The sequence below is a fragment of the Maylandia zebra genome, linkage group LG14 (genome assembly GCF_041146795.1).
Source record: "Maylandia zebra isolate NMK-2024a linkage group LG14, Mzebra_GT3a, whole genome shotgun sequence".
Taxonomy (NCBI): Eukaryota; Metazoa; Chordata; class Actinopteri; order Cichliformes; family Cichlidae; genus Maylandia; species Maylandia zebra.
In genome coordinates this window covers 29659751-29675271 of record NC_135180.1, presented here as the reverse complement: position 1 = coordinate 29675271, position 15521 = coordinate 29659751, and the positions used below count along the sequence as shown (strand labels likewise).

Sequence of the window (15521 nt, the reverse complement as noted above, 5' to 3'; positions counted from 1 at the left end):
TTTATTGATCATAGCACAAGTCGTATGCTTTGAAAGGGTCATACATTTTATTCACATTATGGCATCTCTAAAGTTGAAGAACTGGAAAGAATTTCACATAATTTAATTAATTATTAATTTTCTTTTCTTTTTTTTCTCAAGCTGTTTCACTTTTCTACAAAGATGACATGCAGGGCAGGGGCAGAAAATCCAATAACTTGTTTGTTTTGAAAATTCTAGCAAACCCAGCTGTGAGATAATGCCTCAACACAGAGACCCACTTTTTGCACAAAGCTGCAGCTTCTCTGCCAACCCAAACACAGCTTGACCACACTGCAGTGACCTCTGTCCTTGCTGGTGTCTTGGTTTGGTTTGACATGCACTCCCTCATTATAACACACGACCTATATATGATTACTGTCTCTCCATCTCCTGGCAAATAGCTTTTTTGTAATGACATGTAACCTTTAGAGGAAAAAGGAGATCTAAACATGTATTTTGGGATTTACATTCCACTTAATAATATCGAGGGGGGAGGGCTGGGACATTTTTTTGAGTAAAGCTGGTCTGACTGGAGCCAGACGCAGAGGCCAGACAGTTTTATTGCGCTGTGGGATTACTGGCTGAAATGAAAGTGTATCATCACGGCTGCTGACGGGCCAATTCATGACCTCCAAAGGTAACAAAGCCCGGGGAGATTTTTACACAAGAACATACACGTACATCAGCCAAAAGAAGAATGCCCTGTGACATTTGTTCTGATACCACCACAGGAGACACCCGGACGTTCAGCTAATTAGGGAAGGAAAGAGTCCCGACTGTGCTGTGATGGGGAGTTCAAGTCAGGTGAGATTTTATTTACATTCCTACTTAATGAAACAAATAAAATTGCTGCTAATAATTTGAGAAATACAAATACTGAAAATACCAAATTATACACTAATTCTCTTGAGAAACATTATGTATTTAACAAGAGCAACATGGCCATTAGGCAGTTAGCACACAAAATTAGCTTGTAGTATTCACAAGTAAGCATAAAACAGGACCTGGGAACCATGACTAAGAGAAGCTTAAAGGTAAACACTGGGAGACAGCATTTGAATGCATCATTTAAACTCCTGCGATGTGGAAGGAAATGCTCAATATACAGAAATCAGAAAAAAGTAGCAGAACAGTGAAAGTCTTTGAGCTTTGCACACTTTGATGTGATAGATTCGAATGCATTCATGTGTAAGTACCATTCAAATTACTCAGTTTAGAGGTATTTTTAATCTGGTGATTATGGGAATTTTCATGCATCACATGACAATAATAATGTAACAGCTCATATCACGTTTTAACTTTAAGAAAAATGTAGTGAAGTGGTACCGCAAGCTCTAATAGATGCAGTTACACTTCACTAGTCATCTCCACATCTAGTAATTGGGTAAATTAACAGTCCCTGCATGCAAAATGCAACAATGGAGTTTTACTAGAAGTGAACCAAGGGGAACTGGAGAGGAATCCTCTGAAGTGATGAGGGGGAAACGTTTCACAGTAAGAAGCTTACGCTCAGCACCTTCAATATTTTTTTGCAGACTCCTAATTGCTCCAGTATTTTTCCATCTATGTTCTAAATCATGGATGCCTATTACACTTAACTATAGCTGCAGTTTCCATAGTTTCATGAATAAAATTCTGTTGAGAACATGCTGAAGCCTAATCTTTTTTTTTAAAATAAGGCATCCGTACTACTCCGATACTGGAGTTTGGGATGTAGCTACATTGATGGAAAGATGTCCAATACAGGCAGCTGAAGCTGACTCTAGTCACTAAACTGAGCTTCTTCACTCTGGGTTTGTGCTGTTGGAGCCTTTTGGAGAATTTTGAATTAACTATCTGACTAATATTATGTTTTGCTGTGTGGTACAGACCATCCCAGAAGTTTGTGATTCAGTTGTGTTGGCTTCTGTGAGACCAACAGGCAGATAGTGAGTACAAATTGTTCTTCTTAAAACAGGAACAGCGATAATATTGGTTATTGTTCATCATCCAACCATATTCACCTCTATGTAGAACAATGTTTTTTTTTCTAGATTTGGCTAATTTTTAAAGCATTTAGGCAAATCAGTGACCACCCACAAATTAACATCTCAGTATGTAGAAAGTCTTCTTTGCTGAATCTTCCACTGCTCTTTATAAAAACAGAAAACAGTTGCTATTATAGGACCTTGTTGTAAACCTAAAGTCTGTTTGCTCTGCCTGTGTGATTTATTTTATAATATTAAATATGGATTCTATCCGTTGTGAAGAGCATTAAAGAGATAAAGACACATGTGAACCCTGTCATCCCAGGCGGAATGAACACATGTGTATCTCTGTTCTCATTTGCACTCTTACCAGTGCTTGCAGAGCTTCGGACACAGTATATTTCCAAATAAGTGACCCCACCCACCTCAATCTGAACAAACAGTATTAACACGATTAATCAGCAGGGAGTAACCTGCGATCATTACCGCCAATAAACTCCAGTGTGCATGAAGGTTCATTCTGACGGGAGGATAAAAGGTGGAGAGAAAGTGTAATTTGTTAGAAACACATCTCATCCTGACACCGAGTGGCAAACAGGATCAGGCCTTTTATCTAAAAATCCAAGAATGGAATTAAGTTTAACCAGCCTTTATTATATCCCCCACCTGCTGATAAAAACAGTGAATATGTTCTGCTCAGGCTTCATTTTTTAGTCTTCTCTCCTTCCTCTGAAACCATGGGGGCAGCAGCCTCCAACTCCTGACCATCGCAGCGTGAGCGGAGCACTGGCCAGTGTTAAGTCTCAGTAATTAAGACTTCATGCTGTTCAACTTTAAAAGCTCCTAAATGGGCCTCCTGCTGCACCCCCCGAACCTCTCTGTTTCAAGTAATTTATCCATTTTGACATGAGTTGTGCTTTGCTTCATTCTCAGGTCTCCTGCTACACACGCTTGTGTTGTGGTTAGCACAAAAGAGTTCTTCTCCTCCTTTTGTCTCTGCTGCTTTGTCATCCCTGGTTCTGTATATGATCATGGTTGTGTTTAATTAAGTCAAAAGTGCCCTAATTTAAAGTAGAGGGGAAGTAAGTCATGTGGTCAATCGGGAAATGATTCTGAGGAGATTCTGATTCTGTATCTCATTCATCTTGTACAGATTTTGGTTGTATGACTGGTGAGTTTTGATCTATTATATAACCACTGATGCAGCCTCTTGATTTTATAACTCAGCTAACTTGAGGCCCTCAGGTTAACTGGACAGCAGCACAATTTGCTCTGGATTACCACTGGCACTATGTACAGTCATGAAAAAAGCACTCTGTGCTCTTTGTACAGGACACTAAAAAGTCCTCTGAAAAACTAATTACACGCTATAGCAGCACTAACATGAAGCAATCATCTTCTCTATAACTTTATGAGTTTTTCATGTTGTTGTTTTTTTAAGAATTTTTGGTCCACTCTTCTTTACAACATTGCTTCAATTCACTAAGATTTGTAGTTTATGTACTTCTCTTAAAGTCTCACTGAAGTATTTCAATCAGGTTGAGATCTGGACCTTAACTGGGTGACAGCAACACCTGGATTCTTTTCTTTTTCAGCCACTGTTTTGTAGATTTGATGGTGTGCTTGGGATCATTGTCTTGTTTAGTGACACAGTTTATGCCAAACTTTAGCTCTCAGGTTGCTTTCCATTTGATTTTAGAATGCTTTGTTATACAGAGGAATTCATGGTCAACTCAATTACTGCAAAGTTCCAAAACAGTTGTTACAGAAGTTGCAAAACAAGGCCAAATCATCAACCCTCTCCCACCATGCTTGACAGCTGGCTTGAGATGTTTGTGCTGACGTGCTGGTTCTGTGCATTCTGGCCGAAAATCTTCACTTTGGTCTTATCTGTGCAAAGGACATTGTTCCATAAGTCTTTCTTATAGATGTGGTCACGCTCACTGATGATTAATTAATCAAGCATTTGATTAGCAGCATCTGACTGCTATTTACTCTCTTAATTCTTGGGGACGCAGTAAGAATGTATTTAGAGTCCAATGAAAGCATTCTTTTTCACCATAGGCAAGGCAAGGCAAGTTTATTTGTATAGCACAATTCAACAACAAGGTGATTCAAAGTGCTTTACAGAGACATTAGAAACAAAAACTACAGGCTACATTTCACTGTGTGTTATACTTGTATAACTATGCATGTGACAAATAAAGAACCTTGAACCTTGAAAACAAATAAAAAGCATGATTTAAAATTGATTAAAACAAGCTAACTAATTAACAAACAAACAAACAAACAAAACAGTATATAAAATCAAAACAGATAAAATCAGAACAGTAGATAAAATCAGTAGTTAAATGTAAGTTTTGAAATTTAAGCTTAAAAGTGTGGATTTGGTGCTTTATTCAAATGCAGCTGAGAATGGGTGAGGCTTCAACCTGGATTTAAATAAACTGAGTGTTTCAGCTGATCTGAGGCTTTCTGGGAGTTTGTTCCAGATATAAAGAGCATAAAAGCTGAATGCAGCTTCTCCGTGTCTGGTTCTGACTCTGGGAACTGATAAAAAACCGGATCCAGATGACCTGAGGGACCTGGAAGGTTCATACTGGGTCAGGAGGTCACTGATGTATTTTGGTCCTAAACCATTCAGAGCTTTATAGACCAGCATCAGGACTTTAAAGTCTATCCTCTATCCTATCCTAGGATATGCAAGTGGAAAGGAATTTGTGGAGATTTGTTATTATTGCAGTTATTTTTGCTTCACACAGTTAAGAATGATGAAAGAAGGAGATAGGCTTCAAAATATGATATTACTGCGGTAAATTACCAAAGCCTCTCAACAAAAGTGAAACTGAATGATAATTTTAAGAAAAAGAGGAAAATATGGACGTGCTTAAAATAACATAAGCGGAGAATGGGAGAACTGTATATAGATATGAGCACGCAGCAACGACAGATGTAGTTAAAATATCCAAACCAAAATGACACAACGACATGAGTCATGAAATGACAACATGACTCAAGTTATAATGATGCTGGCTGCTTTGAATTGTGACTGCTCTGTCTGACCCTGCACTAAATCACAGCTATAATTCAGATATGTTAAAGTCTCGCCGATGTTGTTCTAACAAAAAAGCACATGTCCTGACTGCAAGCCCAAGTGCTGGTGATACATCATCCAGAGGAACAGCTGAGTGTGACAAGCTCATCTGTCCCAGCCAGGAATCACGTCAGGAAACAGGGAAACAGCTTGACAAAAGACTCAAGGCGAAGGCTGGAAAATGAAGACGGCCAACACAAATCAGAGTTAAACAGATAATAAAAGATAAAAGCCAAACTAGCAGACCGATTCAGAATAAGGTGAGTTGGCAGGGGCTTTGAGGTGAAGTTTTATGACCACTGATCTGCTCTGAGAACTAGGAACAAACATCTACAGCCTCTGCTGGTGGTCTGCTGGCTGATAAGCTCTGACACCGAAGCAGTGAACCGGGCAGAAGTCACATGACGAGCGCCGTCACATGCACAAATGCACAGAGTCGGTGGGATCAGAGCGGAGTGTGGACTGCCGGTCCGGCTGTCAGACTGCAGGTCCAGCTGTTCACAGGAAGCGTGCAGCAGGAGCGGTGGGTGTCCGCTCAGTCACATTAGATACTGCTTATTGGGCCTTGTAGAAGTAGCAGACTGACAGACGCAGGCAGGTGAAGGAGACAGAGATTGAACACTAAAAATAACAACAGAGGATCCAGAGAACAACAGAAAGACAGATGGAAATGCAGACAGATAATGATCGATGGTAGTGGAGAGGTCTTTTTTTAGGCAGGCCAGCAGCATGGCCCTGAGGATGACAATGTTTATCGGGTGATCAGGTGATCTTTGGTCAAGACTAAAACAATGGACAGATATTCATTGTGGCTGGAGGATGTATTCCATTGACTTTAGTGATCCTGTGACTATTTCTCTCCCACAATTGTTCTCAGACAAAGAAGTTAAAGCCCCACAAATCCCATTTTCCCTCATTAATTAACAATAATGAAAAATACTCCAAGATCATTTTTTATTTAATAAATTATGAATGAACTATGTTTAACTATATTTTTTTGGAAAGCTGAGTTCAGTTTCACTATCCCATTTAGACGTGAAACAGAGTAAAAATGTCAAAAAGCATATCATGTTACAAACTACAGAAACAGCTGAGAAACAAGTCATTGACATCTGTCAGTCTGCAAAGGGTTCCAGCTTTGGAACTCCAGTGAACCACATTATCCAGAAATGGAAAATAACTGGAAAGAACAGTGGCAATTCTTGCCAGGAATGGCTTGCCTACCAAAATTACTCCAAGAGCCCATCAACAGCTCATTCAGGAGGTCACAAAAGAACCCAGGACAACATCTAAAGAGCCGCAGGCCTCACTTACCTCAGTTACGGTCAGAGTTCAGGATTGAACAATAAGAAAGAGACTGGAAGAGTTCAAAGGTGAAACTCAATTCTGACCAAAAGAACACGAAGGCTTGTCTCATATTTGCCAAAAAAACCCCCCCAAAACTTCTTGATGATCCCCAAAACTTTTGGGAAAATATTCAGTGGACTGATGGAACAAAAGTTCCGATTTTGGAATGTTTGCATCCCATCACATCTGGCATAAAAGTAACACTCCATTTCATGAAAAGAATAGTCAACAGTCACAGATTGTGGTGCTAGTGTGGTGGTCTTGGGCTGCTTTGCTACTTCAGGGCCTGGACAATTGATGGAACCATGAATTCTGCTCAAGCACACTTTGGCTATGCAGCAGGATCCACCTCTGAAACAAAATGAAGGTTTTGGAGTGGCCTATTTAAAATTCACACTTAAATGCAATTGAGATGATTTGGTATAACCTTAACAGGCTAATCATAGTCAAAAATCCTTCAGAGTGGCTGAATGAAAACAATTATGCAAAGATGAGTGGACCAAAATTCTTACAAACAATAATCACAAACACTTCTTTATAGTTCTTGCTGCCAAAAGTCTAACAAGCAGCTATTAGGTTTAGTTTAAAAAAAATTCTACATAGGCCCATAGTGTAATGGTTACAACTGCTTGGGAAGTACAAGGTCACTTTTTGTGCTTGCCAGGGTCACTTTAGTTTTGTATAATATTAAAATTTAATTGATGATCTGAAAAACAAGAAATCGGGAAGCGGCAAATACTTTTTACACTTTAACTATACAATGTTAAATAATGTAATAATATACACTTAAAGCTTCTGTGATAATCATAGATGAAATATGGTGTATTCTGCTCCACAGTGGTTTAATCTACTACCCACAATTCCCTAATTTCTCTACTTTGCAAAGGTGAACCTGAAACAAAAGACGTGTGAGACAGCGTTCTTTTACTACTTTTTGATAAAATAGATTAATGGTTATAATCACACTGCATTTTGTTAACTCCGTTATCTTGTGGTTGAATGTTGTGTCTCAGTGCCAAGGGAAGGCACCTCTCCTAATACATGTATATGGAGGAAGGAGGTCTGTGCATGGTATCTGGTTGAACTGTCATGCAGTTTTAAAGTGGTTTTGTTCTATATTCATTTCTGATAGAATGTGGTTATTTTCCATGGGCTGTCCCACCCTCACGGGCCAGTTTTTAGGCTTCCTGTGCAACCCCATTTAAAAAATCCTGGAAATGCCCGCAGTTCTTGTGGTTCACCAAGCAGCAGCAAGGCCTCAAACATGCTCAACTCAAATATGCAAATGGAAATGACAATGTCTGGCCCAGCTGGTGTAAACATGCAACCCCAGTGAACAAACAAAAAAGTGCCCTTTAAATGCACTGTTGGAGGTCCTCAATCTCAGTCTTAGAGGAGGCCATATAGACTAGTTAAAGATATGCAGAGTGTTTCCATGACCACACTAGTTAACAATCACAGCGACCTTGGGTGATTGTGTGCTTACTGTACTGAAGAAAAAAGGCAGAAAATACAATGTTCGACCAGAGGAAGAGAGCAAATTCTCATCTGAATTAAGAGGGTCACCCTTCCTTTTTTTGTTTCATGTTACTTAAACTGCAGCTTGGACTTGTTTGGCTTTGAAAATATTCCGGGTGGCACACATCAGAATGTGCAGCTTTCTGAGAGCAGCTCAAATCACTGTGTACTTAAATTGACCCATCTCTGGAGTTTCAAAGTTCTCACGGTGAAATATCTTAGCATCTCCAAAATGGCTATTCGTAGTTCCCGGATGACGTATTCTAATGACTTTTGGGATCCTCTGACTTGTCCTCCAGCGTCACCAGCAGTTTGACATTTTTGCGTTTTATTGAACTATCCTGACAGTTACTGGACAGATGCCCTAAAATGATAAAACAAGCAGTTTCTCCAGGCACCTCATATATCTTTCACAAATAAATATGCAGGTGCAGCTGACTCCTAACGGCATTTCAGTCTGCTCCAAATGTGTGTTGTTGTTACCTTTTATATACCCTACGGTGACTTCCCAGGGACCACTGCATTGTTTTGGAGGGATTAAAATTCACTGAAGATTATATCTGCTTCAGCACTGCAGAACAATGGAGGGGGATATGGGGGTCTTTCTGTCGCCGCCCAGTAACATGGCTGCCCACCCATTCTGATCAGAGGTTGTAGCATGCCCGGAGCCCAATTAGAAGCTGGTTTATATAAAAACCACACAGTTAACTGTCTGCTCCTTTCACCCTGACATGAGTGCTTTTTTGTCTTTAAAGGTGGCTGCAGTGATAGCTGTTCTCCTCGACAAATGATCTGATGGATATTTTCTCACTGCTACACTCCCCCAACCTGCATGTTTATACTATATTTAATGGACTCCTGAGAAAACCACTCTGTCTTCCCCATTTAACTTTATATTGTACAACACGATATGCTGCTCCAAGTACTTTTCCTTAAAGTGTCTCTGGAAAACTTTCTGAGTCAGCAGAGAGAAACGCAGCCTCACAGCAGCAAGCTTTTCCATGACAGCAGAGCGGGCTGGGAACCGCACACGGGATCTGATCTGTGAATGGCCCTCAGTGCAATCCAGAGTAACAATGCGGCTCATCGATGAAAACCTTCATTGTCTTTGCTCTCAGTCTCTGAGGACTCACTGCACAAAGGGGGTTTTGTCACAGTGCCCAGCCTCTCTCCTTTGTCGGAAGTACAGCAAACAAGTCAAATCTACTGCTTAAAGGTGATGCAGCAGGGTTTCTAAACATGCCCTGCTTCAGATAAGAACCCCTTGTCTCCTGGAAGCTTTTGTATAGGCAAAATTTGTATGCTCTTTTCTTTCTACACTGCAGTAGAAAGTGGACAATGAAGACGGTTTCCATTGCGGCAGTCATGTCGGTGATATACGGCATCATTTAAATTCTCCATTGTAACAATGAAAACCTACACTTATGGCATGTAAATCACCAAAAGGCAGAGTGGAACAGCAGCCCTCTTAGCAGACAGCACCACTTTTCCATCCATAGGGTGAAGGAAAACTTAAGGACAGAATGGAGTTTTTTGTCATTTGTTTATGGACAATAGACTTTCTCAAGTTAACGACTAGTTGTGTAAAGAGTTACTTCACTAACTTCCTTACTCCTTAATTTGTTGTGGGATCCTTTAAAAATAAATAGCAAGAATAAAAAAACAAAATGTGGCCTGAAATTTGTGTCATAATCGAAACAAAAACAAAATCTCTGGGCAGGGTCCTTTCAGTAGTTGTATTTCCCCAGGTGAACTTTAAATGTTTTCTGAGGTCTTTAAGGACCAAAGTTGATAACTTTTGAGCATTTTGGGACAGCAGAAAATAGATTGTCACGTTTTACATTTACACATTCAGCTTATGTAAATCAAAATGACTCATTTGGATTCACATTTGTTGTCACTTTGAGAGTCAAAATGTTTTTTGGCTCAAGAGTGAATCCTATTTAAAGCTGCCCTTCCATAAACGGCTACTTGAGTTTGACTCCAAAATCACCCATGCTGTGTTAAAATGCCCAACTTTACAGCATCTGTTTACACTAAAAGTTGCTGAAAGGATTGTTGTTTTGGTTTCTGTGTTTCGTTTTTTAAACCTTAATCACAATGAATTTTGCGGTTTGCTACCGGAGCTAGCTGGTTAACAACTAGTTCTAGGTGGTCATAGCTCAGTTCAGCTGTCTAGCCTGAAAAAACAAGATTGCAATGACCAAAACCAATGGGTGACGCCTATGAGTCAAATATTTAACTGCACCCTCTAAATGACCAGTGGATGGATGCTTGCCTTGAGATACCATATGTTTCATCTCAGCAATGCCTGGCATCATGTTCCTGGTCAAAACTCAACTACAAACAGACAGATGTTGATGTTGTTTCCATGCAGAACAAAGGTCTAGTCTCTTACAAAGTGAGAAGTATTGCTCTAATCAAATTACTGAAATGAATAAAAAAAACAAAAACGCGTCTGTGTTTGTTTTTGTTTAAACAGTTAATATGGTTAGCACATGGTTGCAAACAGACGGCCTCAGTGTCTTCGCCACGTAAACAGACTTTGATTACTTGAGCCAACACTTTGAAACCGTTTACATTTATGCACCTCTAGACTTCTCTCTCATTTGTTTGCATTATGAACTTAATCTGTAACACTTCACTGCTTTAGACTTCTGCTGTGAATCTTTGTAGAACCAGCAATGTAACCTGCATAATATCACTGCTGACATTTATTGTGCATTGTCTGCTAATTACCTTATGGTTATGTCCTATGTTCTATTTGCAAAGCCAGCAGATGGAAACAAATAAAATGCTGGGACTTTTCTAAAGGCTCTCCTTGCCTTTCTGGGGAGGTCCAAGTAAGATGGCGTATGTGACATCATAGGGTTTCTGATAGGATGGAGTTACCACAGAGGTATGGTCTAGATTTCCCACTGAAGCACAGTCACCAACATCGCCTCTCTGTCCCCAGTGTCAACATCACCAGGAAAAGAACCGGGTGAGCCTTTTTTTCTCTTCACATCCTTGACATTTGAGCACATGTAATTTATTTTATTTTATCATAGCTGATTAAGAAATAGCTGAAAACAATCATTTAACACAAACTTTCTCTTGCTAGGAAGTGTAAGAAGGACACTGAAGAACAAACATTGGTTCGGTCACTACTGAACCATGACTAGACATGGAGAGAAAAAATTGCCAGCCAACAGAGCAGGCACAAACAATCCTATGAGAGCTTTAAAATGAGCCAAAACAGTAAAGATTTTTGGTGGAAAACCAAAACAAAGAGCTGAACCACAGTGTTAAGGTCAATAAACCTGAGAGGGGCTGCGGAGGCGGATTCATTGCTGCATGCGACACCTTTTACACACAAGCTGCCAATGATCCACTGTTGAAATCTGAACATCTGCATTTCCATGTCATCTTATGTACTGGGAAACAACTACAGCGAAATCAAGGTTCAATATCAAAACATTAAGTAAAATGTGAACACTCTAAAGAAAAACAAGTGTAGCTGTTTATGTCAAACACGTTTTTTTTTCTGTTCCCAGTATTTGCCGTTACAGTTGGCCCCTGCCCCGAAGCCTCACACGCTTCACACCGAGACAAGGCCGGTGAGACCGCGGGCCATGTGACAACATTTTTGTTGTAACTGCTCCACACTCTCCCACCCTCTGCAGTAGTTCATTATTTCCAAATCCATGCGTTCAAACAATTTGTCTGTTCAGCTCAGTCAGCTGTGGCCTTTGATGTGAGCTCCCCGGGGCTGCGGTCGTGTTCATTAGCTAAAACCTCTGTTTTCGAAGAAGAAGAATAGGGTCACAGAACTAAATACACGTGGCTACCTCTCACTTCAACGAAATGTACAACATAAAGTTAATGCTGATACTAACAAGGAGGGAGAAAACTTGAAAACTTGACTTGTTGAAGTCTGATGGAGAATCCCCATTTTGGTGTGAACTTCTTTGGGTGGGGTCTGTAAGGAATGCTGAAGGAACCCGCTGTGGTTTACGAGGTAACAAAACTAAACACATTTGCTGACTGATTCATTATGTGTGAAAAAATGCCCCTTGCAGCCATCTGCCAAAAACTTAAGAAAGGAAAAACAAGAAGTAACCCAAGCCCACCAACACGGCGTTATTTACCCACCCTGCCTGCACAAACATGCAGATGGTAGCAGTGATGGATTAGGCTGGGGTTATCCCAGTCAGGCAACACTGTGATAATAGAGTGAGTGCTTTTGGTTCTGGCAGACGTGGACCCTGAGGTGATGAAAGTGAAGTCCAAGAAGGGAGTTTTCTTTCCATGCCACAAAGGATTAATGGATACTTTATTGATCCCCATGGGGAAATTACTTGTTTTCTCTGCATTTGACCCATTCACTCTGTGAAGCAGTGGGCAGCCCACTAAGCAGGCGCCCGGGGAGCAGTGTGTAGGGACGGTACCTTGCTCAGGGGTACCTCAGGGTAGCCGTTAAGTGGATTAAGTATCTGGTTTCTCCTTCTCCGCTTAATCTGGACCAGAGGGAGCGATTGTCACTTTGCTAAACAACACATATTGATAGTGAGCGGCACTCCCAAAGCCAGGTTAACACTGGGGATTAAACGCAGGCACTTAGAGTAGGAGGGCCTGGATTAGGGATGCCATTGTAAATTCCTTTGTAAATGTTTTCAGGGCATAATTTCAGTGTGAGAAGTTCACAGTATTTAAAGAGAAACAACTTATTCTTTGAGGACTGATGGGTGACGGGGGGAGTTGTGGGTGGTCAGTAGCCCTGAATTTGGTGCGGGTGTGACAAAAACGCAGCGGCATCGCTCTCTTCTCTCTGTGAACCAGTGATGAAGAGGGTGGTGAGTTGGACAGGATGGAGAGCCTTGTGAGATGGGTCAGTTAGTAACTACACAGGTGTGGATAGTGGAAGAGGAGGAAGGTGACAGAGATTAATGGTTTCTGGCTTCAATGACCTCTTCACTTCATGTGTGGAAGAATTCCATCCATCCATCCATCCATGATCAGACATCCAATGGACACAAGTCTGTAATGTCCCCCAATCAGCAATATCCGCTGACAGATGATCTGCATAACACTGACCAGAAAATTTTGGGTCTTGGCAACCCCTTCAGATTAAACTTTGGCATGTACCACATACCTAAACATTGCTGAAGACAAGCACACACACCTAACAAAGGTCCCCAATGCCAATGGTTTTCCCCAGCAGGACAATGTGCTGCACCGCACTGCACATGTGGTTAGTAATGGGCTCAAGGAAAACCACAAAGACCCCAAGATGGAAATTGACTAACCCCCATTGATCCTAATCTGACTGGAATCAATGACATTCACCGCCACAATTTGGCTATATTTAAAATCATATCTGCACTGGGACTAGAGAATTAAACAAGTTCAATCACATACAAAAAAATATTCTCTCTCTAATAGAGCGAAGCTGAAAATGAAACTAGCTGTTCTTTGGGGCTAGTGTTAGGATGGTGGACCTTTAAACCTGAACACAACTATTGTTTGTCAAATCTTGTTTCCAAGATTAAGAATTAACTTTCCACCACAAGTGAAACATTACACAAAGAAACATGAAGACTTGTCAACACTGACTGAAACACTTTCTTCACCAAAACTGACCCCTGACTTTACATTTAACAAGTGTGTGTGGAGATGAATGACAATAAATGTTTTTGCAATTTTGCCTCTGTACACCACCACGATGGATTTTAAATCAAATAATAATAATAACGAACAATCACATTGTATTACAACTTACACTATAGGAGGACAGCAATGTCCTTGGTACTAGAAATAAACTGCTGGTTGCCTGATAATTGCATGTAGTATTTTTGCTGTCAGCAACAGAATGTAAGTAGTTGCGGCAATCAACATCCAACAGCCTCAGTCTCTCAGCAACCACTTGCAATTGCAAGGCAGTTGCGCCGGTTGTCTGTTAGGACCTGTTTCCAAACAGCTCCAGTCTGACTCACACTGACTGCAATCACACAGACAGACCGATTGCAAAGGTTGCTGTTTAATTTATAAGCACAGGCATATTTCAATCAATCAGTCAGTCCGAATCTAAGAAGTGAGTGTGAATTCTGTGTCTGTAGCCAGCAGTGGATTTACAAATTTCTGATTCATTGCAAACAGATTGCATGCAATTGACCGCTTAACCTCAACTGACTGCAAGTGGTCGCAGACCTCGTCCCTATTCTTAAAGGAGCTATTTCAAAGGCAATGAATGAGATCACAAGCTCACTGGACCCGTACTTTCAGATCAGAATTAATTGGACAGTTTATTGGCATGTAGTTACATAATCAGGTGAACACTGTTAGCACTTTATTTTATGACAGATTAAGAAGAACGAAAAGGTTGATTCTGTTCATCTGGACGTAGCGTTTTCAATGGGAGAAACGTTTCGTCACTCATCCAAGTGACTTCTTCAGTCTCAGCTGACTGCAGGTTTCCCCAACCTTGTAAACAGTACATTTGCACAATAATTGAAACCAGCCCACTGAATGAGCAATGGCCTGTGAGGTCAGTTCCTTGATCATTACTATGCTTTTCAGAGATGGTCTTTCCCTTTTCACGTAAATGGCCTCCTTAACTCCGCGCTCAAACTAGCGATCCTCTCTGTCCTCTGTGTACATCCTCATCATTGAAAGAGGGTCCACTGGCCTGTAGGTGTAAATAGACTGCAGAGTCCTGGTCTGATGAGGTAGCTCTTCTGTGTTGTGCCATCCGCTTCACGAGAGATTGTTTGGTTTCCCTGATGTATAAATCCTGGCAATCCTCCTGGCACTTAACGGCGTACACTATGTTACTCTGATTGTGTCTGGGGACCCGATCCTTGGGGTGGACGACTTTTTGGGCCCAGCCTGTTTTGGGGTTTAAAAGCCACAGAGACTGTGTTTAGAAAAAATGCGTCTCAGCTGTTCCGATATTCCTGACACATAGGTGATCACTATGGATTTTTGCTTAGGCAGCAGTTGTTCTTCTCTCCTGGATCGGCTGGAGGTTTCTTTAGGTGCCTTCCCAGCTTTGACAATGTCCAGCTGGGACAACCACATTTACTCAGGGCCTTCTTGTTGGGGAAACCTGCAGTCAGCTGAGACTGAAGAAGTCACTTGGATGAGTGACGAAGCGTTTCTCCCACTGAGAACACTACGTCCAGATGGACAGAATCAACCTTTTGGGATTTACGTACCTGGATGATTGAGCATGCATCAAGACATTAAGAACTGTTGAACTTGCATTTGTTATCTTTTAACAAGAATTTTCAATATGAGCTCCAAACTTGATGCAAGTGAAATAAGCCATAATTAGACTAAAAAAAGCTAAAGAAACCTTTAAACTTTTGGTGTAGCCAACATACTGCAACATTTTTGTGAAACTACTGAATTAAAGCTGAAAGTCTGCATGCCCATCACATCTCAATCGGACTTAACTGTAAGGTTTGCAAGGCTATTGTACTAGTCTTGTGTCTTACTGACAGGCTTTAATTTGATAAGGGAAACCTCTATGCAAGATAATTAAAGTAAAAGAATTTAAAATCCTTTGCAAAAACAGAATCCCAGGACACAAC

At 40.8% G+C, this 15521-nt stretch overlaps 1 long non-coding RNA gene across 1 annotated transcript; it reads left to right on the top strand.

Annotated features, from left to right (window-relative positions):
• The first annotated feature begins 746 nt into the window (after positions 1-746).
• LOC143421965 (uncharacterized) lies at positions 747-11305 on the top strand. The gene is made up of 3 exons (XR_013101567.1): positions 747-825; positions 10720-10930; positions 11051-11305. It is a non-coding gene; the product is annotated as an uncharacterized LOC143421965 (long non-coding RNA).
• The last annotated feature ends 4216 nt before the right edge of the window (positions 11306-15521 follow it).